Source organism: Mobula hypostoma, chromosome 24 (genome assembly GCF_963921235.1).
Source record: "Mobula hypostoma chromosome 24, sMobHyp1.1, whole genome shotgun sequence".
In the NCBI taxonomy this organism is placed as follows: domain Eukaryota; kingdom Metazoa; phylum Chordata; class Chondrichthyes; order Myliobatiformes; family Myliobatidae; genus Mobula; species Mobula hypostoma.
In genome coordinates this window covers 37,806,862-37,833,437 of record NC_086120.1, presented here as the reverse complement: position 1 = coordinate 37,833,437, position 26,576 = coordinate 37,806,862, and the positions used below count along the sequence as shown (strand labels likewise).

Genomic DNA, 26,576 nt, shown 5'->3' with positions numbered 1-26,576 from the left:
ATATCCGTTTAAAATATGTTCCCAGTGATCAAACATTTTGCATTTTTATTTTGCCAGAAAATTGAATTAAAGTAACTAAATGGAACATACCCTATTTTGAAATGAGACCATAAGATATAGCAACAAAATTAGCCCATTTGGCCCATCAAGTCTGCATTTCATCATGAGTTAATCTATTTTCCTCTCATTTCCAATTTCCTGCCTTCTCCCCATATTTCTTCATGCCCTGAATAACCAAGAATCTACCAACCTCTGCCTTAAATATACCCAATGACGTGGCCTCCACAGCCACCTGTGGCCATGAATTCCACAGATTCACCACTCTCTAGCTAAGGAAATTCCTCCTTATCTCCGTTCTAAATGGTCATCCCTCGATTCTGGGTCTGTGTCCTCCGGTCTTAGACTCCCCCACCATAGGAAACATCCTCTCCACATCCACTGTATGAAGGCCTTTCAATAATTGATATGTTTTAATGAGATCCCACCTCATACTTCTGAATTACAGTGAGTACAGACCCAGACCCATCTAACGCTCCTCATATCATAAACTTTTCAAACTGGAATCATTTTTGTGAACCTCCTGTGAACCCTCTCCAATGTCAGCACACCCTGCAACAGTACTCTGTGTAGGTATGCTCAATGGACTTTACCCATGATGAATTGGGTCGTATCCACTACTTTTTGTGGGATTTTCCGTTCAATGGCATTGGTGTTTCCATACTAGGCCATGATACAACCAGTCCAAATACTCTCCACCAACAATTATAAAAGTTTGTGAAGGTTTTAGATGTCATGCTGAATCTTCACTAACTTCTAAAGAAGTGGAGGCGTGGCTGTGCTTTCTTCGTAATGGCCCTTACGTGCTGGGCTCAGAACAGATCCTCTGAAAAGTATTTAAAATTGCTGACTCTTTCCACCTCAGATTCCCCGATGAAGACTGGCTCCCTCCTCCTGAAGTAAATAATCAGCTCTTTTGTCTTGCATCTTACTGACATGAAGTGAGAGGTTGTTGTTGTAGTACCACTCAGCCAGATTTTCAAGCTCCCTCCTATATGCGGAAGAATACAGACTTAATGTGAGCAAATGTGATTAGTGTAAGTGAGGGAAAAATCAACATTAGTGTGGTGGATTGAATAATTTGTTTCAGTACTCTGCAACTCTGTATCTCTAACACTGTTAGTGCGTAGAATATGAGAGAAGGATATTATGGTACAAACTATGTAAAATATATGTTAGGTCACTGCTGGAGTACTCTGTAGTGTTCTAGTCACAACCAAAAGGATATGATTGTCCAGGAAATGGTTAAAGCAGGTTCACTGGGTAAAAACTATTAAAGGTACCTTGTGTAGAATATTTCAGCTATGGAGAGATATTGGATAGAACACACAAAATGCTCGACCTGAAACATCAACTATTCATTTCCCTCCATAGATGCTGCCTGACTTGCTAAGTTCTTCCAACATTTTGTGTGTGTTTTGCTTTGTTTTAAAATAACCACTGAAGGCACCATTGATTATTACAGCTTTTTGTTGCTACATTTACCGTACATCACAACAATAAATTGGTAACTAAATGTCCTGACTTCCTGAAGGCTTGCACATTTTGAAATACTTCATAATGATGACCAAAGATTGCAAAATAACATGCAAGTTCAAGTACTGATGACTTGCACTTTTTTTTTTGCTTTGAAATGGTTCTTCTGCTTTTGTGGGCGATTAGGTAACTCCTGTGATTGTAGAAATCCAGGATACCACACATAGTCTAATAATGTAGTAGCTCTGTGTGTGTTTGTGCTGTTCACTCCAATCAAATATTAATGGGAATAACACTTAACAAAGTATACCATTATCTTATTATACTAACTTCAGTACAGAGAATCCTAATTATTATATTGTTTTGAACATTGAAAAAATATGCTAATTGCAAATAGAGTGTAAGCAATTCTGTTTGAACCAGCACATTCTACTTCCATCTGTGTATTAGATAAGACTCTTATCAATAGAATAAATATTATCAATAGAGTTTCTCACAACTTTATCAGGAATCTGAAAACTGAGTCTGCCTTGTCTCAGTATTCTTTGGATGATTGATGGGGGGGGTGGGGTGGAGGGAGAGAGGGATGGAGAGAGAGAGAGAGAGAAGCACACCTAATGCTGGAGGAATTCAACAAGTTAGGCAGCATCTATCGAGGAGAATAAACAGTCAACGTTTGAGGCTGAGACCCTTCATTAGATCTGGAAAGAAATGGGCTAGAACCAAGAACAAGAAGGTGGGGGAGTGGAAGGAGTAGAATCTGGCAGGTGATAGGTGAGGGAGGTGTGTGGATGGGGGCTGATGAAGTAAGAAGCTGGAAGAGGATAGGTAGAAGAGGTAAAGGGCTGAAGAAGAATGAATCTAATAGGAGAGGACAGTAGGCCAAGACATAGGGAGTGAAGAGGGGAACCAGAGAGAGGTGATGGACAGGTGAGGAGAAGGGAAGGGGTAAGAGGGTAACCAGAATAGAGAATGGAAAAAGAGAGAAGGAGGGAGGGATTAGAAATTACCATCAGCATTTTGTTTGTGTAGCTGGATTTCCAGCTTCTGCGGAATCTCATACTCAGAAAGAGAGGGCAATGTCAGGAGAAACTTTCAATTATACACAAGCAATAGTCTTCAGTTTATTTCCTCTATATCCATTTTGATAACAGAATGGCACATATTTTTGCCATAGCTGTTAGACACATCCCTTGTCAGCCACTTGCCCTCGGTTTCCATGCATGGACCCATCACTCTATGGGAGGGGAACATCCTCCCTGAGCTGTCGCAAATGGAATTGCACATTGTATTGTGGGGCTCTGACATGGTTTAAAATCTACCAAGTACATCCCAAAGACATTTGTGCTGTCATAATTGCCAGTTGCCCAGAAGATACTCTATGGGATAGTATGGCTTGGGTTTTGTGGGATGATTTATGGATAACGATGCATATTCCATTGATAAGGATCATTATAGCAATTTTAAAGAGGAAGAGAGACTATGGTTCAGTGATAGTTATTGAAGAGTAATAATGCCCATTATTCAGAAGAACAAATCCATCATGCATTACATGGAATGTAGATATCTGACTTAAGTGGAGTTCCTGTCTCGGGATAGGTGACCAGTCCTTCCTAAAACTGTTCAGGGAGCTTGACCTAGTTTGGACTTGGGAATAGGAATGGAAGCCACCAGCTTTGTGGTGGTGCATGGACTATGATTATAGGATGGAAGGGGGTCACAAGGCAACCACAGTAGATGTTCTCTTGGTAGAACACTGGGAATTTCCTTTGTATGCCATCAACTGGGACGTCCAGTAGGAGACTGCGAACCAGCTACTGAACATGAAAGTTGATGAGATGTGACTGCCGTGGTCTCAGTTATCACAGTTGGAGGCAGGCTGGTAACAAGGGCAGCAACTAAAATGATCACCTACCAAGACAAGTATCCTAAACCTACCCTCACCCTCTCTGCCATGTAATCTACGAGCAGCAGGACTGCTTCCAGGTTTGACAAGCAGATTGAAGCAACGCACACTGTCAGCAGGGATAACTCCCAGATGTACGTTAAAGCATTGTTAGGGTATTAATGGATCTGGGCATCCGTATTGATAACTTACTTTCTCTTGTTCACCACTGGCAAGGTGATCACAGAGTAAGTTGGGGAATAAATGCAGAGTGCAGAAAGGGACGAGTTCCAGCCCTGCCAAACAGGGAGATTGCTTCTTACAGCACATTTCTTTGTGTGCATGCATGGTATGTAGTTGGTTCCCTTTCTCTTATCTGTAAAAAAAAATGGATGTGCCACTGTTCAGAACAACTCTCTTATTTCGGAAGGAAAGATGCCAGTTTACAGTCATTGTACACTCAGTGAATCAGAATAATTTTTTTTATCACTGACTTACATATTGTTAAATTTGTTGACGTGTGACAGTGCAGTACGATTTTATTTCTTTTAAAATGCACACACACTCACCTCACCTATCCACCTAGTTTACGTCTTTTTGTTTGCTTTCCCCAACCAACTCCACATCCTCAAATCTGTATCCATCTGCCCATAATCTCCTCCACATCTTCTACTGATCCCCTACCAGCCTCTATCCCAACCCGTTCCCCCTCATGCATTGTCCTATAGTGTTCAAGGTCAAAACCTTGACATCAAGTTACATTGTAACTAGCTGTGTGACAAAAAGCATGGACAAAAGATAAGTTTCAAAGTATACCACCAGATTGCGCATTGCAATTTCAGAATCCTTGTTTTTTTTTTCCCTGCCCTACTTTTATTTAGCCTTAGTAAATTTGTCTAAAACATTTTAAATTGGAATTACATAAGGCAACAAGAACCTGAGGATGACAATTACAATTTAGCTTGGCAATATAAACACAGGCTTCCTATAACAGTTTAGAATAGCTTTCGGTGGTATATTATTACAGCTGACAGGCCATAGGAAACAATCTTCACCACTGACGCCTATGTTTCCTTAAGATCTATTTATGTATATTCAGAATCATTGAAGTGCACAGTAGGGATGATGCCAAGTGCTGTTAAAAGTATATATTTTATAAATATCTTGAGTTCAGTTGCATGTGATATTTTTGTTTGGGTGGTTTTCGTCACTGCACTGTTAGATTTTCCAACTTGACAATTCATGATAAACAAATATACACCCTTCCAACACTTTTCACGGGCTCTGGTCCTCCCAGAGTGCTTTATAGCCAATTTTTTCTTGAAGTACAGTTAATCTCACATTGCAGGGGATATGGTGGTCAGTTTTCACACAAGTTTTCATTGTGGCTTAACTATTGAGGAGAATCCTCATACTTCTTCAATGTTTTGTTCTATGTTCTTTCAAAGCCATGTTGAAGGGCAGATGCCATGCTGGTTTGACATCACAACTGAAAGAGGCCCCTCTGACAGTCCAATACCTTGCAGTGGTAGTGATCTACATTTTTATATTCAGCTGGATCTTGAGGTTTTGTTTGTGCGCCTAATCTAATGTTATCTTCTAAACAATCATAAAATGGCTTTTCAGCATTTCCTTTCCCATTCTAGTTATTTCATAAAATGAGGGACAACACTTCATATTCTACACGTGCAGTCTACAACCCAACAACATGAACAGTTAGGTTTTCCAATTTTACCTAACCTTATCCTACTGATGAACCATCAATAACTTCAAAAGACTGGAAGTAGAGTAAATACTGAAAGGCTTTTATTAGCAGTAAAATGTGACCTCCGCTATGCTGAGTATCTGCCCCTGGACTGAGAGGAGGAGCAATGGCACAATCGCCTTTATTCAGGGGTCTGTGGGAGGAGCCACAGGGGCAGTCAGCAGAGGGGCGTGTCCAGACAGGTAACCCAGTTACAACATATATATATGGTTTACCACACCTACAATGAGTTACTCCTTCCCCACTTTCCCACTAATTCTTTTCCCACTCTCTGTCTCTCCTTGGGATCCTCCTTCAGTGTCCCTAATTTTGCTCCCTTTCCTTCAATAGAAGGGCATGTGCTATCACAAGAGGCTGGATAAACTCGGGCTGTGTTCTCTGGAAGCTGAGGGGAGATCTGATAGAGATTTTCAAAATTATGAGAGGTATAGATAGCGTGGACAGTGAGGGTCTGTTCCCCAGGGTTGAAATGTCTAATACCAGAGGGCATGCATAGAAGGTGAGAGGGGTTAAGTTCAAGGGGGATGATGGGAAAGTTCTTTACTCAGAGAGTCATGGATGCCTGTAATGTGCTGCCTGGTAATGTGGTAGAGGCAAATACATTAGAGGTTTTCAAGAGACGTTTGGCCTGGTATGCGCTTCCTGATACGGTGGTACAGGCAAATACATCAGAGGCTTTTAAGAGAGGTTTGGATAAGCACATGGATATAAGGAAAATAGAGGGATATGGACATGGTGTAGGTAGGAGGAATTATTGTTAGGGTGCTTTTGATTCGCTTTTTGTTGGCACAATTTGTGTGCTGAATGGCCTGGTGCAGTGCTGTACTGTTCTATGTTGTAGTCCCCAGTCAACCATCACACATCTTTGCCCTTTCTCACCCACAGGTTTCATCCACCCACTACACACACAGTTCACCCACAGTCCATTCACTCTCAGCCTCTCTCCCACACCTATATGATTCTAGTTCCATCTGCCATTCTCCTCTCTCCTAATGGTTCCCATTATTATCTCTTGTACTTAACAGAGTGCAACAACAGTAGTGCTTTGTGTTCCTCCATACATCCCTCCAGCAGCTGCCTCTAGTCTCCACACTCCCCTACCCCTACCTTGCTCTATTTGTCTCTCATTATTTTCTTTCTCTCTCTCTTGCTGTCTGCCCTCTTCCTTCCATCTATCATTCACCTGCCATCATCTCCCAACTCCACCCCTGCACCCTCCCCAACGTGGCACAAATTGCCTCTCATCTTAACACCCCTCCTCAATCCAACAATCACCTCGATCTCCTTTCTCACCAATCCCTCTTTATACTGGCCAGCTCACCTCACTACTCCCTGACCTGGCTCAGTGGTTCAACCTGAAACGTCGTCAATTGTGTTCCTCCAATAGATGCTGTCCGACCCACTGAGTTCCAACAATAGACTTTTGTTACTGTGCAATTTCTTGTGTCTCAATTCATAAAATGAATCAGACCAGACGTTTAATGTTTGAATAAGAACTGTTCTTTCCGTATTCGTATTCAGGTCAGCAGCACAGAGAGGGAGATCTGGGATGGCATTTATTTTGCATTGACCCCTATACTATAGATGATTGATGATTGCAGAGTTAGATGAGATGATTACATCAATCCTCCTGAAATTGTTAAAATAGCAATGGTAAAATTAGTAATGTGTCACTGACAATCTGCATATAACTCAGCTCTTGTTTTTTAATTGCTCAGTTTAGGATTTGGATCGAAAGCGCAGTACACTGCAGCCATGAATGAATTTCTACACCGTAATGGTTGTGTTTGTGGGGCTTGGAAGTAGATACATAGGAATAAGTAACATGTATCATGCGTACTAATTATTTTAAAGATTTCCTTCATGCTTTTCTGGAGCCTGATCTAGCACAGTCTTCAGCCCCTTTCACTGTAGTGTTCCCTAACTGCATTACAGCACATCATGATTTTAAATCAGGTAGGTCTCAAACTTGTAATAATCAATTTGAGAATGAAAGATTTATAAGTGGTATCATTCATCATCATCATCATTATGAGCAGTATCGTATGACGTGGGCAATCATATACTATAACCATGATTGTTCTTGGCAAATTTGTTCTGCAGAAGTGGTTTGCCTTTTCCTTCTTCAGGGCAGTGTCTTTACAAGATGTGTGACCTCAGCCATTATCAATACTCTTCAGAGGGTGTCTGCCTGGCATCAGTGATTGCATAACCAGGACTTGTGATGTGCACCGGCTGCTCATCTGACCGTCCGCCACCTGCTTCCATGGCTTCACGTGACCCTGATTGGAGGGGCTAAGCAGGTGCTACACTTTGCTCAAGGGTGACCTGTAGGCCAGTGGAGGGAAGGCGCGCCTTACATCTCCTCTGGTAGAGATGTATCTCCATCCTGTCACCCATTAGTAAACTTTTAATAATCACTTTGAGAATGAAAGATTTAAAATAGCATCATTATGCATCTATAATCAATAACCAAAGTATTCAGTTTGGATTTGATACTACTTCAGCAGTAAATTAACTTACACTTTTAAGTGCTAATATTCCACACTTTGCAAAAAAGATCATAATTTTTTCAAGTGTAACCAATGTGTACTGCTGTAATACTGAGCGAAGCAAGAATCTGCTTCTATGTGAAACTTTATCTGAGATGTGAGAGAGCATTCTTACTTCTGTAAGGAGTAATACTAAGAAACTGATGGTAAATTCTTTGTATTGCTTCTGGATATCTTTATAAACCTTAGCGATTGTAATCTCATACTTGAACTTCTCAAGAATAGAGAACTAGGTTCTGTACTTGACGAAGCATTGTCAAGGTCCTGACTAAAAGGCGACAGGCAGCCAAATTTTGGCACTTTAATTCCCCAGAGTATGGTTAGTTGCCACTGCCTCTTTAAGACTCAGACTGCCTAGATGCAGGCATCCAAGTTTCGGCGCTCCAGTTCCCTGGTGTGTGGTTAGCTACTGCTGTCCCTTTAATACTCACACTGCCCTTTATTGTTTGCCACATTCCTTCACGGAAAGTCTGTGCTTAAAGTGCTCATGCTGAGCCCTTGCTGTTTAATTGCAGGAGTTCTATTTTGTCTTTGGATTTTGTTTTGTGCCATCTTGTTTATTTCAAGTCTGAATCTGAGTTAATTCTGGAGCTTACTCTGCAGTTTGGGTTCTCTGCCGTCGATAGCTCTCTCATTATAGGCAGCATTTTCAACTTAACTGAAGTTTCAGTTAGAATCCACACTTCCAACTAACTTTCCTCAAACACTCAGATGCAATTCTATATTGTATATAATTTCAACTTAAATTTTCAGATTTATTTTTATCTTTGTTCTTCAAAACTGAACTTCATTCATAATATATAATAAACAGTGAAAATCTTTTTACATTCATGGTCAATACATTCAGTACTGTCAATTGTTTTTAAAACCCTAGCACCACTGCAATTTCAACATACTTAAATTTTCAGATGATGTGGTGTTGACAGCCTTTTGTGTTGGCTCTGATATGATGCTCCAAAATCTGGCTATTTCTCGCTTATCAAAATGATTATATGATTCTCCTGGAATTATTAGCCCTTTATAGAGGTCAGCACATCGGATCAACATTAGTTCTTTTCAGTATAATACTTGAGTAGGTTCGTTTTGGGGAGTGAAACTTTGCATATGCAGTTAAATTAAAAATCGATCAGGCACTGAAGAGAGTAAAGAAAATAGTTTTGAAAATTGTTTCTATGATGCAGTTGTATACAGATTTAGAGAGGCTGGATCATTTGTTTTTGTAGAAGAGGGGATCTGATATAGAAGCGATTAAAAAGATTAACTATTTGTCACATATATATTGAAACATACAATGAAATGTGTAATTTCCACCAACGACCAACATTGGCCAAGGATGTGCTGGGGGCACCCCACAAATTACTAACCCACAACACTAACCTGTATGTTTTTGGAAACCGGAGCACCTGGAGGAAACCCAGGAGGTCACAGGTAAAATATACAAAGTCCTTACTGACACTGGTGTGAATTAAACCTGGATCGCTGGCACCATAAAGCATTGTGCTAACTGCTACACTACCGTAACGCTTTGGCAGAGTGGTTACCAGTAGGTTGTTTGCTCTGATTCGGTCAGAGGTCACAGGTTTAGAATAAAAGGGAAGAAAATTAAGAGTGAAATTAAACTGAAACTTTTTTTTTAAATAGCATGCAATTAAAACCTGAATGTTGTAGTGGTGGCTAATCCACTCTGTTCTTCAAAAAGGAACTCAGCATGATGGAAGAAAATAATTGCAAGTCTATAGGGAAAGAATCTGTGGATGGAACGAGTAATTGCTCTGGAAGAGACCCAGCATGGTTGTAAAAGGCCAAATGGAGCCCTGTACACTAACCATCTTGTAATTCTTTGAAACCATTGTTGATTACAGAGCATAGAACTTGAAATTACTTTACTACAATGGTCATTAATTGCCTCGCATCCAAATTTTCTTCTGTTCTTATCATTCAGGCATTGACTGAACTGATCCACGATCTTAACTTTTATTTCAAATTTCCAAAATCTTTATCAATGAAATATTGGTCTGTAAAAATACTAGGAGAGGGGCTGTACATAGAACATAGAACAGTGCAGCACAGTACACGCCCTTCAGCCCACAATGTTGTGCCCACCCTCAAACCCTGCCTCCCATCTAACCCCCCACCTTAAATTCCTCCATATACCTGTCTAGTAATCTCTTAAATTTCACTAGTGTATCTGCCACCACCACTGACTCAGGCAGTGCATTCCAGGCACCAACCACTCTCTGAGTAAAAAACTTCCCTCTAATATACCCCTTGAACTTCCCACCCCTTACCTTAAAGCCATGTCCTCTTGTATTGAGCAGTGGTGCCCTGGGGAAGAGGTGCTGGCTGTCCACTCTATCTATTCCTCTTAATATCTTTTATACCTCCATCATGTCTCCTCTCCTCCTCCTTCTCTCCAAAAAGCCCTAGCTCCCTTAATCTCTGATCATAAGCATACTATCTAAACCAGGCAGCATCCCGGTATATCTCCTCTGTACCATTTCCAATGCTTCCACATCCTTCCTATAGTGAGGCGACCAGAAATGGACACAGTACTCCAAGTGCGGCCTAACCAGAGTTTTATAGAGCTGCATCATTACATCGTGACTCTTAAACTCTATCCATCGACTTATGAAAGCTAACACCCCACAAGCTTTCTTAAATACCCTATCTACCTGTGAGGCAACTTTCAGGGACCTGTGGACATGTACCCCCAGATCCCTCTGCTCCTCCACACTACCAAGTATCCTGCCATTTACTTTGTACTCTGCCTTGGAGTTTGTCCTTCCAAAGTGTACCACCTCACACTTCTCTGGGTTGAACTCCATCTACCACTTCTCAGCCTACTTCTGCATCCTATCAATGTATCTCTGCAATCTTCGACAATCCTCTACACTATCCACAACACCACCAACCTTTGTGTTGTCTTCAAACTTGCCAACCCCCCCTTCTACCCCCACATCCAGGTCGTTAATAAAAATCACGAAAAGTAGAGGTCCCAGAACCGACCCTTGTGGGACACCACTCATCACAGCCCTCCAATCCGAATGTACTCCCTCCACCATAACCCTTTGCTTTCTGCAGGCAAGCCAATTCTGAATCCATCTGGCCGAACTTCCCTGGATCCCATGCCTTCTGACTTTCTGAATAAGCCTACCGTGTGGAACCTTGTCAAATGCCTTACTAAAATCCATGTAGATCAGATCCACTGCACTACCCTCATCTATATGCCTGGTCACCTCCTCAAAGAACTCTATCAGGCTTGTTAGACACTATCTGTGCTTCACAAAGCCATGCTGACTGTCCCTGATCAGACCATATTTCTCTAAATGCCCATAGATCCTATCTCTAAGAATCTTTTCCAACAGCTTTCCCACCACAGACATAAGGCTCACTGGTCTATAATTACCCGGACTATCCCTACTACATTTTTTGAACAGGGGGACAACATTCGCCTCCCTCCAGTCCTTCGGTACCATTCCCATGGACAACGAGGACATAAAGATCCTAGCCAGAGGCTCAGCAATCTCTTCCCTTGCCTCGTGGAGCAGCCTGGGGAATATTCCATCAGGCCCCGGGGACTTATCCGTCCTAATGTATTTTAACAACTCCAACACCTCCTCTCCCTTAATATCAACATGCTCCAGAACATCAACCTCACTCATATTGTCCTCACCATCATCAAGTTCCCTCTCATTGGTGAATACCGAAGAGAAGTATTCATTGAGGTCCTCGCTCACTTCCACAGCCTCCAGGTACATCTTCCCACCTTTATCTCTAATCGGTCCTACCTTCACTCCTGTCATCTTTTTGTTCTTCACATAATTGAAGAATGCCTTTGGGGTTTTCCTTTACCCTGTTCGCCAAGGCCTTCTCATGCCCCTTCTTGCTCTTCTCAGCCCCTTCTTAAGCTTGTTTCTTGCTACCCTATATTCCTCAATCGACCCATCTGATTCTTGCTTCCTAAACCTCATGTATGCTGTCTTCTTCCACCTGACTAGATTTTCTACCTCACTTGTCACCCATGGTTTCTTCACCCTACCATTCTTTATCTTCCTCACCGGGACAAATTTATCCCTAACATCCTGCAAGAGATCCCTAAACATCGACCACATGTCCATAGTACATTTCCCTGCAAAAACATCATCCCAATTCACACCCTCAAGTTCTAGCCTTATAGCCTCATAATTTGTCCTTCCCAATTAAAAATTTTCCTGTCCTCGCTGATTCTATCCTTTTCCATGATAATGCTAAAGGCTGAAGTTGATACTAAACTGAGCTCCTCCGTTGTTGCTCTGCTATGCCCTTCTGCTTGTTAATTTCTGTTTTTTGTTGCCTCCATTCCAGTGATTATTGTCAGTTCTTGCGCGCACAATGCAATTTATTATTTCATTGCAGGCGGAATGCTATATTTGGATGAGACATTAAACTGAAGTCCCCTCCTCGTCCCTTTCTCCCATGCTCCACTCTCCCCTCCTGTCAGATTCCTGTCCTACCCACCTGGCTTCATCTATCACCTTCTAGTTATTCCCCTTCCCCTTCCCCTTCCCCCACCTTTTTAATTCTGACATCTTTCCCTCTCCTTTCCAACCTTGAAGAAGAGTCTCGGCGCAAAACATCGACTGTTTATTCATTTCTATACAACGGGTGATTGGCCTAAGGTAGAAGGAGTCAATTTCAGAAAATCTAGCACATTTATTTTTCTTACATTTACACACTTAGTCCAGCAGTCGTGGAGCATCCAGATCCCTTCTTTGTAGAAGTTGGCATCTTAGACCTCCAGAAAGTGGTCCACAGCAGGGATGATTGATGGCTTGTGGCCTAAGGTAGATGGAGATGAGGAGAAGCTTCAAACTTTCTGCGTTTTCACTCAAAGAGTTGATCTGCACGTACATGTAACAAGAGCTGTATGACTCATCTTCTTCTACCTTAGGCCACAAACATCACCCCTGCTGTGAACCACCTGAAGGTCCAAGACGCTCTCATTACATGCATGTGCAGTTCAACTCTTTGAGTGATAATGCAGATAGTTTGAAGTTAATAACTCATGTCCTTCTACCTTAGGCCACAAACTTATCAATCACCCCATGCCGTGGACCAGTTCTACAATGAAGGGATCCGTATGCTCCACGACCGCTGGACTAAGTGTGTATGTGTAGGAGGGGACTATGTTGAAAAATAAATTGGCTAGGTTTTCTAAAATTGACTCCTTCTACTGTAGGCCATGAACTTATCAATCACCCCTCATAGATGCTGTCTGACCTGCTGAGTTCCGCCAACATTTTCTGTGTGTTGCTTTGGACTTCCAACATCTGCAGAATCTCTTGTGGGTTTATAAAGTCCCATTAGTCTTCTTTGTAGGAAGCAAAATATCCCCATACTGCTGTCTGAAGAAGAGCACTGGAGCTACCCCCGTGATCCAAACCAATATTTTTTCAAAAATTAACAAATCTAAAAAGCAGATTTTCTGATCATCATCTGATCAGTGTGGTTGGGATCTTGCTGGGTATAGACTGCTTCATCTCCAGCAGGTTCAATATTGAATTCATTACTTAAAGACATTGAGATTGTTAAAAATGCTATTTGAATGCAAAACCAAATGATTTTAATGTTGGACATATAATTTATTGAACCTTGTCATGAATTTCTCTGGTTAATATTTAAAATGATTATGTAACTGAATCGTTACAACTGGTTAAGAGTTAATGCAGCAGAGGAAAATTTCTGGATCTCCATATTAACAAATAAACTCTTATAAAATAGGTTCAGAAAAGCATTCGCAGCTATGAACAATGGATGAGAAATCATCAGTTACTGTATGTTACTGTCCGGTGAAGTTTGTTTTTTGATGTACTGATTGTATGACTACTGTAATACACAAATAGATTAAACTGCTTAGCGAGCAGAAGATATAGCCAACATTTAAATCTAAACATTTTTGTTGTAATAAGATAATGGGTTCTGTGCCTGTTATTATCAGGCCTGAGCTTTTAATTAACAAGCCTTATTTTAGTATCAGCTTTGAAGCTAATGAGGGGCTCTGTGAATTGGCAGGAGCTGGATATTGCCTAGAGCTCATAGTTCTCACAGTAACCTTAGCTTCAGATGTAGTTCTGACAAATTTGTTTGTGAATGGAAGGGTAAAATATAAATAATTCACAGCTACCTTTGCTTCTTGTCTCCTAGCTATAATCTTGCATCACATTTCATTGGGATACAAGAAACTACAGATGTGGGAATCCACAGTAACACATAATCTACTGGAAAAACTCAGCAGGTCGAAAAGGAAGAAAAGGAATTGTCGATGTTTTGGGTTGAAAGCTTGAGTCAGGACTAATTTGCACGTAAAAAGGAGCAAGCAGATATAAATTCAGTCCCTCTGACACTAGTCCAATAATAACTGAAGAAAGTGATATTTGCTTGCTTATGTGCTACCTGTCTCCATCCCCACACTCAGCTACCGTCGCCACCAATATGAGCTCTCACATGCAATGAGGTTTAAATTCTTATACCCTTACCTGCTGGTGACTCTGACACTGTCTAGATCTCCTACAACACAGGTAAGAGACTCTTAATTGGAAATATTATGGTTATCCATCAGCAATTCCGATGAATGGTCTTTGACCTGAAATATTAGCTCTGTTTCTCTTTCCACAGATGCTGCCTGATTTTCTGAGTGTTTCCAGCATTTTCTAATTTTACTTTAGTTTACTCTGACCTGTTGCTCCTTTTTTTTGTGTCTGATTCTCTACAACAGTGGTTCTAAATCTGGGGTCTATGGACCCCTTTTTTAATGGTAGGGGTCCATGGCTTAAGAAGGTTGGGAACCCCTGCTGTACAATAATATTTTCTTTATAATGAAATACATGCTTCTCTGTTCACACATTTCTCAAAGCCAAAACCAAATATTATGGAAATATTCAATAAGTCAGGTCATGTCTGGTCAAAGCTTTTCACCAGAACTTTAGAATCTGTAATGTTTTGTTTACACAAATTATTTGGACGCCACGGTAGCGTAGTAGTTAGCACAATGCTATTACAGCTTGGGGCATCAGACTTCTGGGTTCAATTCTGATGTCATCTTTAAGAATTCTGTACGACCTCATGTGGAATGTAAGGGTTTTCTCCAGGTGTGCAATTTTCCCTCCACAATCCAAAGACATGCCGTTAAGTAGGTTAATTGGTCATTGTAAATTATCCTGTGCTTAGGTTAGAATTAACTCAGAGGTTGCTGGGTGATGTGGCTTGAAGGGCCAGAATGGCCTATTCTGCATTGTATCTCAGTTAATATTTAAATATATAAATCTCTAGCTTTTGCTGTGACCCACTGTATGCCTTGTGTTATTAATGCAAACAATTGTTCCTGCAAGATAAAACGGAAAATGCTGAAAAGGCAACTAAGGTCAAGGGGATCATGTTTTAGCTTGCTTGGTTCTGCAATGGTTAATAGTCAGTGCTGCAGGCAAGAAGACCTTGTGGAAAATTTCCATTCATGCAAGCTGCACTGTGTAATGGTTTGCTCAGTCAAATGAATTTGCTAAATCACTGCAGTAAAAACAGAAGGAAGACAACCTTTAAAGGAGTTTCAAAACAGACCAGGCCTGTTTTTAACACGGCTGTCAGTTTCTTTGCATTAGGAACGCATACCAAATGCTGGAGGAACTCAAGCAAGCCAGGCAGCATCTATGGAAAAGAGTACAGTCGATGTTTTGGTCCGAGACCTTTCAGCAAGACTGGAGAAAAGAAGATGAGAAGTAGCTTTAAATGGTGGGGGAGGGGAGGGAGAAACACAAGGTATAGGTGGGGTGGGGGTGAGGTAAAGAGCTGTGAAGTTGATTGGTGAACGAGATACAGGTCCGGAGAGGGGAGAATCTAATAGGAGAGGACAGAAGGCCATGAAGAAAAAAAAGGAGGGGGGGTGCAGGAGCACCAAAGGAAGGCGATGGGCAGGCAAGGAGATAAGGAGAGAGAGGGAAAAGGGGATGGGGAATGGTGAGGGGGGTGCATTACCAGAAGTTTGAGAAATCAATGTTCATGCCATCAGGTTGGAGGCTACCCAGATGGAATATAAGGTGGTGTTCCTTCAAGCTGAATGTGGCTTCATCACAACAGTAGAGGAGGCCATAGATTGACATATTGGAATGGGAATGGGAAGTAGATTTAAAATAGGTTCCCGCTTTTTCTGGCATAGGTGCTCGTCGAAGCAGCCTCCCAGTCTATGTCAGGGCCATTCAGGGCCCCAAACAGTCCTTCCAGTTGAGGCAACACATCACCTGCAAATCTATTGGGGTCATATACTGTGTCCAGTGCTCCCAATGTGGCCTCCTACATAGATGACATCAATGCTGCCTGGCCTGATGAGTTCCTCCAGCATTTTGTGTGTGTGTTGCTTGGACTGCCAGCATCTGCACATTTTTTCTTGTTTGTCTTTGTGTTAGCAGCTAGCTTTGGACAGGACTTCACTTGAATTCTAAACTATTTGATGTTGGATCTTATTAGCACAATCCTATTATGTAAACAAAAGACCATTTTACTGCAAAGACTACATTTTTGTAGGGAAATGTAAATCTGAAAATAATACGTGCATACCCAGTCTCAACTTTAGTCCTGTTTAATCAGTTCATGATTGAAACAAAGAATATTGGAGGATGAGGAGCTCTGATTGGGAAAAAGGCTTATCTTGGCTCCATCCACCAAAAGCGGAACTTCCTGGTGGCCAAACATTTTTATTCCATTTCCCATTCCTGTTCTGATGTGTCAGACCATGGCTTCCTCTTGTGCAAAGATGAGGCCACCCTCAGGGTGGAGGAGCAACACCTTATATTCCTTCTGGGTAGCCTCCAACCTGATGGCATGGATTTCGATTACTACTTCCAATAAAAATATTTTTGCCCTCCCCTTCCCCTCGTCTTCTATTCCCCACTCTGGTCTTTTACCTCTTCTCACCTGTTTATCACTTCTCCCTGGGTCCCCTCCGCCCTCCCTTTCTCTTTTCTTCCTCTCCTATCAGATTCCTTCTTCTCCAGCCCTTTATCTTCCCCACCCACTTGGCTTCACCTATCACATTCTAGCCAGTCTCCTTCCCCTCCCTCCACCTTATTATTCTGGCATTTTCTCCCTTCCTTCTCAGACCTGAAGAAGGGCCTTGATCCGAAACATCAACTGTATATTCATCTCCATAGATGCTGCTTGACCTGATGAGCTCCCCCAGTATTTTGTGGGTTTTGTTTTGGATTTCCAGCATCTGCAGACTTTCTCATGTTTATAGTTTACCATAGCAGTGATCCCTCACTTCCTGTACACTTCTGAGACAGTAGATATTAGTAGAGCTACTAGGACTTGATGTTTCAATCCCTATGGTAAGTCGGCACTCTCGATGTTGGCAGTGGACTTGGAGTGGTGACAAGGAGGGAGGGTAGGTACATCATCGGGGCCATCAGGTGGGCACCCTCCTTCTTTGGCGTTTCATTGATAAGCCCACGACATCTCCAGAGGGCTCAACGGTGCTACCTGGTGTCCCAGATACCCCTCCTCAGTTCCATATGCTTGTGTCTTCATCTTGCAGCCCAGTTGTTGTCTTTCCATTTAATCCAAATGCAATTGCTGCTTTCTTCTGCTGCGTTTGACAAGGACTTGATTATTTGTTGGAGGGAGTGACCCCTCACCCCCATCTTCTTCAATAGACTGGTCATAGATGTAGCACCGAATCCCCTGCGTCCCACTTCTACAGGGAAAATCTTGGTCTTCCAGCCATTCTGGGCAGCTTCAGTTGCCAGTTCAGAGTACTTGGTCTTTTTCCTCTCATAAGCTTCTCCGACACCATCTTCCCACGGTACTGTCAATTCCACAACATATGCCAGCCTGGCTGTTGTGGACCACAGGACCATGTCTGGCCGGAGTGTTGTAGCCTCGATGTCTGGGGGAAACACAAGCTTTTTTTCCAAGTCCACGTCCATTTTCCAATCCCGAGCAACCTGCAGAATGCTTACATCTTTTGATGTTATATAGTGCTCTAGAACTATTCACAGCCACCTTCTCAAAGCACTGGAGAGGAGCCAACCATGATCCTTCTGCAATATTATCCAAACTCGATAAAAGGATAAGAAAACTAATGGCAACAAATTCAACATTAAAGCTCTAATTGCACTTAGTTGTCTCCAGTGGGCAGGCACTTCATTTGCAAGCCCAACATCAGTCTCTAAGGTTCTCACAAGAGATTAGATTGTGGAGATGAGTTCTCAAAGCTTCCGTGGAAAACCTATAGCATAGGTAAGGTGCTCCTTCCCTACACTAGCCTGCAGGTCATCTTTGGGCAAGGTGTAGCACCTGCTTCACCCCCTGAGATCAGAGTCACGTGAAGCCATGGGAGCAGGTGGTGGATGGTCATATGAGCAGCTGGTGCATATCACAAGTGCTGGTTGTGCGATTACTGACGCCAGGCAGACAATCTCTGAAGAGTATTGATAATGGCTGGGGTCACCCATCTTGTAAAGACACTGCCCTGAAGAAGGGAATGCCAAAGAACTTCTGTAGAAAAATTTGCCAAGAGCAATCACAGCCATGGATAGACCATGATGCCCATGTCATACGACACAGCCCATAATGAATGAACTGCGTTGTGGCAATTTCCTCTGTGTCTTATCCATAACTGCTCTAAATGGAGGAGCATTTTGACGACACAAAAATCTTCAGGTCCCTTCATCAGATGCAGGCAGAAACTCTGTTGAAACAGAACATGGAGGGTATCACTTCCGAAACTAACCATAACCCTTCAACCCTTTCCTGCCCCACCAGAGCTGAGGTTCCAGGTCACTGATTGGCTTCATCAGCCATGTCGAAACCCATGGAGCTGAAGTCAAAACAAACCATCCTCAAATAACTTCCTAACAAAACAACAGAGGCAAACAGGCATATTTACCCCTATCAATCTAATCTTCACCAAACAAATATCACACAAGAGGTCCATCCATGCGATTATTTAACAGTGAGATAGAAGTTCTTCGGCCTGTAGATGGCCTTCAGCCTTTTTATATCTTCTGCCCAATGTAAGTTGGGGGTGGGGAAAGAGATAGATTTAAAAAGTAGCTTTATATGCCACATGTACATCGAAACATTGAAACGTGCAGTGATATGCATCGTTTGCATCAATGAGCGCCACAGTCCAAGGATGTGCTGCGGGCAGCCCACAAGAGTCATCACACTTCCAGTACCAACATGGCTGGCTCATAGCCTACTAAGTCTAAACCTAACCTGCACATCTTTGGAATGTAGGAGGAACTGGAGTGCTAAGGAAACCCACACAGTCACGAAGAAACCATGCAAACGCTTCACAAACATCAGCAGTTATTGAATCCCGATTGGTGACCACTGGCTCTGTGGAGAACTGCACTAACTGCTACACTGCTGCACTGCTCTTAATCAAACTTAAATTATTTTTGAAGTTACTTTTTATTATGTACTCCTTATTTGAGATAAACTTAAATCAGTTACGTTTTTTTGCAATCTAACTTACAGCCAAAGTGGAGCCAAAACTTGTCTGACAAAATGCTAGACAAACAAATCAGTGATCAAGGGGAAAGGTTAATGATTAGTGATATAAACGTACCCTGCCATGAGACATTCAGGACTGATACAGTAAATACTGGTTGTGGAATTGGATTCTTCGGAAGGAGGAGAGCCCATGCATCTTTACATCTGGTGAAGGGTTTAGTTGCAGCTATCCTAATTAAGTAGCAACCAAGAAACTGATAGGTTCAAATTAGTCTGTTAATTATGTCTGTTCTCTCTTAGGATCCATGGCCAATTAACTGCATGGTACCATGCATGGGTAAGGGATACCAGAGCATTAGTAATATGTCAACAGTTGAGGAATGGTGATGCTGGAATTTTAAAATGCTCATCTCCATTCCAGACATTACATATTTTCTCCCTTGTTGTTCATTCAAAATTCTTTAGCAATGCTCTTCTGCCTTTGTAAAAATTATAATTTCTAGACAAACCTGGAGACTAAGTCCAGAAATTTGTTCTGCAGAAGATATAATATTGACAGGTAGCCATTTGGGACTTTGTTTTCACTGAGAGAGTACCCTGCATCATGTTTAATGGTATGACATTCATGTTAAATGAGAAGGATTCAGGAGAGAAAAAACAGCACAAAACTCACTTTCTATTTTAGCATCTGCAGCAGCAAATTGCATTCCCCACAAATGTAAACTTGTACCATGTTATTGCCTCATTCAAAGTGAAACTAGAAGTATCCCAGTTTCAATCATGAGTGCAGAAGAACGTGCAGAAACAACACCTTGTGCACAAAAATGAATTGTCAATCTGACGATGGAAGAATACCAGACAGCAAGCATGGTACTATAAATGACAGAAGCAGCATTCCATAGACAATCAGCAATCTTATAAATGGCTGGCCAAGTGAAGCCAGAAACAAATAATGGAGGGAAATGACACAATAAAGGAATATAACACTCCTTGAACACCATCTTCATAATGACAGAACCCCGCCATATTATTACAGAAGATAAATCATAAATCTATGCTGTCATCTTCAAAACAAATGCTGACTGGATAAATTATTAAAAAACTGGTCTTTAAACATTCATCTCACCAGACATCAAGAAGGAATAGGCAGACTGGATATAACTACAACTCACATACAGTACTGTGAAAAAGTCATAGGCACATATATATAGCTAGGACACCTAAGACTTTTGCTCAGTACTGTATTTGTCAATGTGGAGTGGACAGTGAGTTTGTAAATCTGGTGGGAGAAAAGGATGTTGGGAATGGCAAGGGTGCGGCACCAAAGGAGGGGTCTGAGTTAGGTGGCAGAGACTGGGGCGGGGGGAGGGTGGCACGGGTGTAGGCACACCCAGCTCTGAGACACCAACCAAGGTCATCTGATAGAGCTGAGGAAGAGCCAGCAGGTTTACAAGTAGATGATGTAATATGTAATATGAATATAAGGAAGGTCAAGCCAATGATTGGGTACAACTGCAGACAGAACAAAGAGTTAAGTTGTACCACGGAGGCAAAATTCATAAGGGTGAAGAATGCAGAACTGAAGGTGCCGTATTTAAATGCATGTAGCATTCGGAATAAGGTGGACGAACTCGTTGCGCAATTAGAGATTGGTCGGTGTGACATTGTGGGCATCACTGAGTTGTGGCTGAAAGAAGGCCATAATTGGGAGCTAAACAGCAAAGGACATACTCTGTATCAAAAGGACAGGCAGAAAGGCATGAGCGTTGGTGTGGCTATATTGGTAAGAGAGGAATTACATCTTTAGAAAGAAGTGACATAGTGTCAGAGAATGCCATATCTTTGTGGGTGGAGTTAAGAGACTGCAAGGATAAAAATATAGGAATCGTATATACATCTCCAAATAGAAGCCAAGATGTGGTTGAGATTGCAAAGGATGTTGGAAAGGGCATGTAATAAGTTACTGTCACAATTGTAATGGGAGACTTCAATATGCAAGGGAATTGGGAAAACCAGGTTTGTATCTGATTGCAAGAGAGTGAATTTGTTGAATGCCTACGTGACAACTTTTTAGAGCAGCTTGTGCTTGAGCCTAGTAGGGGAAAGGCTTTCTTAGATTGGGTACTGTGTAATAACCACAGTTTTATTAGTCAGCTTGACGTAAAGGAACTCTTAGGGGTCAGTGATCATAACATGATTGAATTCATACTGTAGATTGAGAGGGAGAAGCATAAGTCACATTTATCAGTATCGCAATGGAATCAAGGGAATTACAGAGGCATGAGAGAGGAGCTTGCCCAGGTGGATTGGAGGGGGATACTGGTGTGAATGATGGCAGAACAGAGGTGGCTTAAGTTTCTGGGAATAGTTCACAAGGCACAGGATGGATATGTCCCACAGAAGAAGTTGTTCTCAGATGGCAGGGCTAGACAACTGTGGCTGACATGGGAAGTTAAGGACTGCGTAAAAGCCAAGTAAAGGACATATAGAATAGCAAAAGTGAGTGGGAAGTTGGATGATTGGGAAGCTTTTAAAATCTAACAAAAGGCAACTAAAAAAAGCTATAAGAAGGGAAAAGATGAACTATGAGGGCAAACTGGCGGATAATATAAAGCAAGATACTAATTTTTTTTCAGTTATATAAAGAATAAAAGAGAGATGAAAGTTGATATTGGACCACTGGAAAATGTTGCTGGTTAAGGTAGTACGGAGGAACAAAGAAATGGCAGATAAACAATGGGTACTTTGCTTCAGTCTTTACTGTGGAAGACATTAGCTGTATGCCAGAGGTCCATAAGTGTCAGGGAGCAGGAGTGAGTGCCAATGCTATTACAAAGGAAACAGTGCTAGGAGAACTGAAAGGTCTTAAGGTGGATAGGTCACCTGGACCAGATGGACTACATCCCAGAGTCCTGAAACAGCTTGCTGAAGAGATAACGGATGCACTGATCATGATCTTTCAAGAATCACCTGATTCTGGCATGGTCCGGGAGGACTTAAAAATTGCAAGTGTCACTCCACTCGTTAAAAAGGGAGGAAGACAAATGGGAGGAAATTTTAGGCTAGTTAGCCTAACCTCAGTGGTTGGGAAAGTGTTCGAGTCCTTTATTAAGGATGAGATTTCAGGGTATTTGGAGTCTAATGATAAAATAAGTCAAAATCAGCATGGTTTATGTGAAGGGAAATCTTGCCTGACAAATCTGTTAGAGTTCTTCGAGGAAATAACAAGCAGGATGGACAAAGGAGAAGCAGTAGATGTCATTTACTTGGATTTTCAGGAGGCATTTGATAAGGTGCATCACAGGAGGCTGCTTAACAAGATGAAATCCTATGGCGTTACTGGAAACATACTGCTATGGACAGAGGAATAATTGACAGGCAGGAAGCAACAAGTGGGAATAAAGAGTGTCTTTTCTGATTGGCTGCTAGTGACTCATGGTGTTCCTCAGGGGTCAGTATTGGGACAGCTACTTTTCATATTGTCAATGATTTTCATAGTGGGATTGATGGCTTTGTGGTAAATTTTGTGGACAATATGAAGATAGGTGGTGGGCTAGGTAGTGCTGAGGAAGCAATGTGATTGCAGAGGGCTTAGACAAATTGGAAGAATGGGCAAAAAAGTGGCAGATGGAATACAGTGTTGGGAAATGTATGATGATGCATTTTGATAAAAGGAACCCATAGTGCAGACTATTATCTAATTCAGGAAAAAATTCAAACATCAGAGGTGCAGAGGTACTTAGGAGTCCTCGTGCAAGACACCCAGAAGGTTAATTCACAGATTGAGTCTGTGGTAAAGAAGGCAAATGCAATGTTGGCATTTATTTCAAGAGGAATAGAATATAAAAACAAGGAGTTAATGCTGAACCTTTATAAAGCACTAGTCAGGTTGCACTTAGAGTATTGTCAATAGTTTTCTGGCCCCTTATCTTAAAAAGGGTGTACTGTCATTGGAAAGAGACCAGAGGAGGTTCATGAGGATCCTTTCAGGAATGAAGGGGTTAACATATGAGAAGCGTTTGGCAGTTTTGGACCTGTACTCAATGGAATTTAGAAGAATACGGGGGTATCTCATTGAAACCTACTGAATGTTGAAAGAATTAGATAAGGTGGACGTGGAAAGGGAGTTTCCTCTGGTTGGGATATCAAAATTGAGGGGCGACCTTTTAGAACAGAAGTAAGGGGTAATTCTTTTAGCCAAAAAATGGTGAATCTGTGGAACACTCTGCCACTGACCGTGGTGGAGGCCAAATCTGTGAGTATATTCAAAGCAGAAGTTGATAGATTCCTGATTGGTTGGGGCATCAAGGGATATGGTGAGAGGGCGAGTGCATGGGGTTGAATAGGATTTGGGATCAGCCATGATGAAATGGCAGAGCAGACTCGATGGGCTGAATGGCCTAATTCTGCTCTTATGTCTTATGGTCCTATGGAAGTCTATTTCCTTGGTTCTACCCAAACTGGTTCCCAGACATGTCTGCATGCTCCACCTTTGGAATAGTATTGCTAAACCTGCTTTGATGTCACTGCCTTCGCAGATTTCACATGCAGCACTTGGGCACTCATTTCTATTCCCTACCATGTGCTGTTGGCACACTAAAGTGTGTTTTCCAATCCACTTTATTTTCTATTCTCTTCAAACACATAACGTATTAACTCACTTCCTGCTGTGATAACATCATCAGCATCAGAATTTTACAGAGCAAATTTCCAAGCTGTACCACTTATGTCTATCAGGTTTAGGACAGGAAGTGATGGTACCAAGTCTATACTTCATGAATCATAACAGAGCAGTGAGAAAGACAACCTCACAATGAGTCACATTGGAATCCCTGCTACTTCACATCAAAGCAGATACAGTGTGTCAGATAATACAGCAGTTAATTTATTGGACTAGCAGCAGAGCTCAGGACACATGAGTTAGAATCCTCTCATGGAAACAGGGAATTTTAATTCAAATAAATAAATAAATATTTGCAATTAAATGGTAACCTTGAAATCTGCTAATTGATTTTACAAACCTATTTAATTCACCAATGTTTATAACAGTCTGTCAATATTTGTGTCACTATTCAAACCCAACAGTAATTGACTCTTAACTCTTAGTAATGTAATTGTTCAATGCAAGAGTTATCAGATGTTGCAATTAAATGTTGGGATTGCCAATGCAGTCAACATCCTGAAAGAATTTTTTTTAAGACGAGCCCTCGGCAGCACATGACTCGTATGATGGAATTTGCTTGCAAGACTTCTTAGAGACAGGGGTAAGCATATTCAATTTTCCTATCTGTTTCTAAAGCAAGAATAATTCTATGTTCTCTTATGGGTAAAATATGCATGTAAACACTCCCATATCTGCAATGGAATGCTTTTTAGGTTTGCATCTCCCCCTACAGTTCTTTACAAATCTGACATTCACTTCTCACCATCTTTCTTATCAATCTTTCTCAATCTCCTTTTATTTACTCCATCCTTCTACTTCATGTCCTTCAAGCTGCTGCTCTTCCATTGTCACCTTTTAAGTTCATGTTCCACTTTCCATTTTCTTACCCAGCACTTGCCGAACTTGCCCCTTTTCTTCAGTACCAAATTATTGCCTCTGCTTTCTGCTATTCCACTCCCCAGCTGGGTTTTAGTTATTTTGTCTTGACCTGAATATTGATTGTCCTTGGCCTCATCTCTGTTGACATCACATGGAAGATTAACTAGTCCATAATGCTCGTCCCCGTTATGTATTTATTTCATTTATTAATTTAGCCAGGTTGTGCACTGAAATAGAAGAGTCACTGCTGATAGTTATGCCCTACAAATACACTGACTGGACTATTTATCAAAGTCCAGTTAGTGAGAGGGTTTTTTTTGTAATCTTATGTGCTAGCTGAACTGTGTGGAAGTATGTGGATCAACTCAGCATTTTCCACCAACAATTTAGAAGAATTCTACTGAAAAACTTACTAAATAAAGTTTCTTTAAATAAAAAATGACCATTGTATTATTCTCAAAAGCTCAGTTTCCAAGGATCCCCTTCGTTGTTTTCAGTTCGAAATATAAAGTTGTTTAAATTACTATTTGAGGGTTGTTGAAGGCTCTTCAAAATCTTTCAGAAGTCAGTCGTTACAAAAAGTTCTAAAATATGTGTAATCTTCCTAATAGTTATGCAGTTTATAAAATAAACTCAAAGCTTGTAAACTAATTAGGATACACTGTTGTCACATTGATTACTTTAAGTGTATCTCATGGCTCTTCTGAACACATACTGGTCAATGTTACTTCTAGTCATGGTACTGGCTGCTCCGTTCCCCTCCATCCTTGAATTCAGGACAAGTGATTCAAATGCACAAAGCTTTGGGGCAGCAAACAACTGTGTTAGTAGAGATGCTGCCTCACCACTCCAGCACATCAAGTTCAGTCCTGGCCTCCTGCCAATTGTCGCTAATGGTTTGTATCTGGAGGGAGTTGATGGAAATGTGGGGAGAATAAATAGAATTGAATTCGTATTAGTTAAATGGGCGATTGGTAGTTAACTTGGACTTAGTGAGATGAATGGCTTGTTTCTGTGTTGTGTCTCTTTATGTCTTTTCCAACATAATGGATCACAGATTTATGATAGAAAATAGATTTAGGAGTAGAGGTTATTTATATGCATGGGCTGTAAATTCAGTAGCATTTTTCAAAAGGTGCACAATTGAAAAGGGGAAATAATTGCAGGTTACAGGGAAAGGACAGAGGAGGAGCTCTAATTGGTTTCTTGTTCAAAGACCTGGCAGAAGTATAATGGCCTAAGTGTTCTCCTGTACTAAATGATTCAGTGAGTCACGTTCCCAAATATTGTGAATAGAGAGCTCTTTGGTACAGCTTAATTCAGAGCTCATGTAGCTCGGCACATATTCCTGGAAGTGCATTCCTGTCGTCATAATGTGTTTGCATAAGTTCAGCATAGCAGTGGGTCCACAAATCTCTCCCATTATTTTGTTTACAAGAGTTGATGCAATGTAAAACCTTGTGCCTGTGTTAGGCAGTAAAGGTAAGTCAAAGTAGTGATCTCTGCTACTGTTACTGATACTCTTTCTAGGTGACCGGCCAAGGTGCAATAACTTGTGCACATTTAATAAAGTAGCAGTATTTACATTTATGTTCTGTCAATTGTCCACAGTTTCAGTGCATTTTGTGCACTCCCATAACTTTACTATTACTACTACTACTACGTCGACTCAGGCCTGGGGGCCCAGCATCGGGCACAATGACGGACTCTCCACTTCTCCCTCTCCCTCATCAGTGTGTTCAGTTCATCTACATTAGCCGCGCCGCTGTCTTCTAGGAGTGTGTTGACCATAGTCTTGGGAGGGCGCCCAGG

At 41.5% G+C, this 26,576-nt stretch overlaps 1 long non-coding RNA gene across 1 annotated transcript in view; it reads left to right on the top strand.

Moving 5' to 3' along the window:
- The window catches only part of LOC134337409 (uncharacterized), a 51,711-nt gene that overhangs the window by 2,620 nt on the left and 22,515 nt on the right, over window positions 1-26,576 (top strand). The window contains exon 2 of the long non-coding RNA XR_010015983.1: window positions 13,919-14,292. This is a non-coding gene — a long non-coding RNA (uncharacterized LOC134337409). The remainder of the gene's footprint in view (window positions 1-13,918; window positions 14,293-26,576) is intronic.